This window comes from Triticum aestivum, chromosome 5D, assembly GCF_018294505.1.
Source record: "Triticum aestivum cultivar Chinese Spring chromosome 5D, IWGSC CS RefSeq v2.1, whole genome shotgun sequence".
NCBI lineage: Eukaryota > Viridiplantae > Streptophyta > Magnoliopsida > Poales > Poaceae > Triticum > Triticum aestivum.
In genome coordinates this window covers 437778685-437783868 of record NC_057808.1, presented here as the reverse complement: position 1 = coordinate 437783868, position 5184 = coordinate 437778685, and positions in this window count along the sequence as shown.

The following is a 5184-nucleotide window of genomic DNA, read 5'->3' as shown; positions in this document are numbered from 1 at the left end:
ACGAAGTCTTACTCTGACCGGAAAATCCTTCACACCCACCTGCTTTACATGGGTTTCATGCCACACTATAATGTTTGGACGAGGCATGGAGAAATAGGGGTTATGATGAAAGACGGCGAAGAAGAAGAGGACGATGACAACTATGTGCCCCCTGAATACGGTGATGCTGCAACGGAGGAAGCTGCTGAAGATCAAGAGGAACCAGACGATGTGCCCAATGATGCTGCAAGGGGGGAAGCTGCTGAAGATCAAGAGGAACCAGTGCCCGATGATGATGATCTCCGCCGGGTCATTGTCGATGCAAGGACGCAATTGAACAGGGTCTATGGTCGGTCCGTGACCCCTGGACGCCGAGGGCGTCCTTGGGGTGATCTCGTAGTTCCTACGGGGTGGAGACAATGGGGTCGGTCCATGCGAAAGTCAAAAGGAGAAGCTGAAGTTCGATCGCATGTTAGAGGATCACAAAAAAGGGTTGTACCCCAATTGCGAAGATGGCAACACAAAGCTCGGTACCGTACTGGAATTGCTGCAGTGGAAGGCAAAGAATGCTGTGCCTGACAAAGGATTTGAGAAGCTATTGAAAATATTGAAGAAGAAGCTTCCAAAGGATAACGAATTGCCCGACAGTACATACGCAGCAAAGAAGGTCGTATGCCCTCTAGGATTGGGGGTGCAGAAGATACATGCATGCCCTAATGACTGCATCCTCTACCGCGGTGCGTACAAGGATCTGAATGCATGCCCGGTATGCAGTGCATTGCGGTATAAGATCAGACGAGATGACCCTGGTGATGTTGACGGCGAGCCCCCCAGGAAGAGGGTTCCTGCGAAGGTGATGTGGTATGCTCCCATAATACCACAGTTGAAACGTCTGTTCAGAAACGAAGAGCATGCCAAGTTGATGCGATGGCACAGCGAGGACCGTAAGAAAGACGGGAAGTTGAGAGCACCCGCTGACGGGTCGCAGTGGAGAAAAATTGAGAGAAAGTACTGGGCTGAGTTTGCAGCTGACCCAAGGAACGTATGGTTTGGTTTAAGCGTGGATGGCATTAATCCTTTCGGGGAGCAGAGCAGCAATCACAGCACCTGGCCCGTGACTCTATGTATGTATAACCTTCCTTCTTGGATGTGCATGAAGCGGAAGTTCATTATGATGCCAGTTCTCATCCAAGGCCCTAAGCAACCCGGCAACGACATTGATGTGTACCTAAGGCCATTAGTTGAAGAACTTTTACAGCTGTGGAATGGAAACGGTGTACGTACGTGGGATGAGCACAAACAGGAGGAATTTAACCTGCACGCGTTGCTGTTTGTAACCATCAACGATTGGCCCGCTCTCAGTAACCTTTCAGGACAGACAAACAAGGGATACCACGCATGCACGCACTGTTTAGATGACACTGAAAGTATATACCTGGACAAATGCAGGAAGAATGTGTACCTGGGCCATCGTCGATTTCTTCCGACCAACCATCAATGTCGAAAGAAAGGCAAGCATTTCAAAGGCAAGGCAGATCACCGGAAGAAGCCCGCCATGCGTACCGGTGATCACGTACTTGCTATGGTCAATGATTTACACGTAATCTTTGGAAAGGGTACCGGCGGACTAGCTGTTCCGAATGACGCTGAGGGACATGCACCCATGTGGAAGAAGAAATCTATATTTTGGGACCTACCCTACTGGAAAGAGCTAGAGGTCCGCTCTTCAATCGACGTGATGCACGTGACGAAGAACCTTTGCGTGAACCTGCTAGGCTTCTTGGGCGTGTATGGGAAGACAAAAGATACACCTGAGGCACGGGAGGACCTACAACGTTTGCACGAAAAAGACGGCATGCCTCCGAAGCAGTATGAAGGTCCTGCCAGCTACGCTCTTACGAAAGAAGAGAAAGAAATCTTCTTTGAATGCCTGCTCAGTATGAAGGTCCCGACTGGCTTCTCGTCGAATATAAAGGGAATAATAAATATGCGAGAGAAAAAGTTCCAAAACCTAAAGTCTCATGACTGCCACGTGATTATGACGCAACTGCTTCCGGTTGCATTGAGGGGGCTTCTACCGCAAAACGTCCGATTAGCCATTGTGAAGCTATGTGCATTCCTCAATGCAATCTCTCAGAAGGTGATCGATCCAGAAATCATACCAAGGCTAAGGAGTGATGTGGCGCAATGTCTTGTTAGTTTCGAGCTGGTGTTCCCACCATCCTTCTTCAATATCATGACGCACGTCCTAGTTCATCTAGTCGACGAGATTATCATTCTGAGGCCCGTATTTCTACACAATATGTTCTCCTTTGAGAGGTTCATGGGAGTCCTAAAGAAATATGTCCGTAACCGCGCTAGGCCAGAAGGAAGCATCTCCATGGGCCATCAAACAGAGGATGTCATTGGGTTTTGTGTTGACTTCATTCCTGGCCTTAAGAAGATAGGTCTCCCTAAATCGCGGTATGAGGGGAGACTGACTGGAAAAGGCACGCTTGGAGGCGACTCAATAATATGCAGGGACGGATATTCTTGGTCTCAAGCACACTACACAGTTCTACAGAACTCTACCTTGGTGACCCCGTATGTCGATGAACACAAGAACAGTCTGCGCTCCAAACACCCGGAGCAGTGTGACGACTGGATTACATGTGAACACATCAGGACTTTCAGCAGTTGGTTGGAAACACGTCTCAGAGGTGACACCACTGTTTGTGATGAGTTGTACTTGTTGTCCAGGGGACCATCTTCGACTGTATTGATTTACAAAGGATATGAGATAAATGGGAATACATTTTACACGATCGCCCAAGATCAAAAGAGCACCAACCAAAACAGCGGTGTCCGCTTTGATGCAGCAACCGAGAGGGGAAAGGACACATATTATGGTTACATAATGGACATATGGGAACTTGACTACGGACATGATTTTAAGGTCCCTTTGTTTAAGTGCAAATGGGTCAATCTGTCAGGAGGCGGGGTACAGGTAGACCCACAGTACGGAATGACAACAGTGGATCTGAACAATCTTGGGTACACTGACGAACCGTTCGTCCTAGCCAATGATGTGTCACAGGTTATCTATGTGAAGGACATGTCTACCAGACCGAGAAAAAGAAAAGATAAGGAAGCGAATACATCATACGATGAGCCAAAGCGCCACATAGTTCTTTCAGGAAAAAGGGACATTGTGGGAGTGGACGGCAAGACAGACATGTCTGAAGATTATGAAAAGTTTCATGAAATTCCTCCCTTCAAAGTCAAGGCTGACCCAAGCATCCTGATAAACGATGAAGATTATCCATGGTTACGGCGCAATAAGCAAATGACACAAGCGCAGAAAAAGTGAAGACTTTCTCCCGCAACTATTATGATGATACCATGCCAACTTTGTAATAGACGAGTATGATACCATTGTTCGTTTTGTACACGAAGTGCATCTAGTTTTTGCCGTAACCCTCTCAACTTTCTTGCACATGCTATGTGGATGAAATGATGATACCATGCCAACTTTCAACCTTTTCAGAGTTCATTTGAAATGCTTTTCAATTTTAGGGTCTTAAAGCTCAAAATAATTAGTAAATGCATGAAAAATAACAGGCCAAAAATTAAAAATTATGCCACCTACTGGGCCACCACTGCCTGAATACGATTAGAAACCCATCCATGGGCCAGGATTCAGGCCCGCAGAAGGCCCAGTAGGCCCACAGGCATGTACAGAGAGGTTAGGCCTGTAAGCCTGCTTTAGAGAGGAGCTCGACAGCTCAGGCGCACCGTACCTTATAAACAGGTGCGGCTCTCTCTCAGCTAGCGAGGTGGGACTAAACTCCCACCACCATGCCGCTGTGCAAGGCCATTGGTCCCGGTTGGTGGCACGAACCGGGACCAATTCCACCCTTTGGTCCCGGTTGGTGCCACGAACCGGTACTAATGAGGCTGTGGCCCCACGAGCACCTTTAGTACCGGTTCGTGGCACGAACCGGTACTAGAGTTTCTTACTAAGCAGTTTTTTAGTCCCACCTCGCTAGCTGAGAGGCACTAGGAGCGGTTTATAAGCCCTGAGTGCAGAGACGATGAAGAAGAGGCGCAATGCTCACCTTCACGTTGCTTAGCTTCAAGCCTTGAGGAATAAGGTAGACTGCATGGAGCTATGTGCAGTGCAGTCTACACTATTCCGAAAGGCTTGAAGCTAATCAACGAGCATTGCGCCTCTTTCTTATTTTTAATAACTTATTACAACTCCGGACTTCTTGTATTACGACAAAATAAAATAAACTTTAATAGAAAAAAGAATTATCATAAAGAACTTTTTTTGATAGAAACTTTAATAGCAAAAAGAATTATCATAAAGTAAAATAAATAAGTAATTAGAAAAAAATAAAATAAAATAAATAAGTTTTTTGTTGTATGTAGAAACAAAACAAAATAAATAAAACAAAAAAACTAAATACAGCAAAAATAATTTTCATAAAGAACTTTTTTTGATAGAAACTTTAATAGCAAAAAGAATTATCATAAAGTAAAATAAATAATTAATTAGAAACAAAATAAAATAAAATAAATAAGTTTTTGTTGTAAGTAGAAACAAAACCAAATAAATAAAGCAAAAAAGAAAACAAAAAAACTAAATACAGCAAAAAAATTGTTGGGGCGCTGCCAGCTGGGCCTTCCAACCCTCAGGTTTGCAAATACAGGCCCAGAAGGGCTAGAAGGCTCAACGGGCAGCGCGCCAAAGTTAGGCCCAGAAGCCTGCTATAGAGAGGAGTTCGAGACAGCAGCCGCGCCGCGGCTTTTAAACTCGTGCGGGCGCCCCTCGGCTAGCGAGGTGGGAATAAACTTTTGGCCGCGACGCGGGCAGCAAGAGGCGTTTGGTCCCGGTTGGTGCCACCAACCGGGACTAAAGGGCCGCATTGGTACCGGTTCGTGGCACCAACCGGGACCAATGCCCCCCCCTTTAGTCCCGGTTGGTTCCACCAACCGGGACCAAAGGCCGCCGCTTCCCGCCCTTTGGGCTGCTGAAAAGAGGGCTTTGGTCCCGGTTGGTGGCACAAACCGGGACAAATGCCTACCTTTAGTCCCGGTTGGTGCCACAAACCGGGACTAAAGGCTATGCTATATAAGCAAACACTTAAGAAATTTTTCAGAGTTCATCTGCAGTTTGCCCCGACGACGCTGACGCCGCCAGGCTGCCCCGACGCCGCCCGC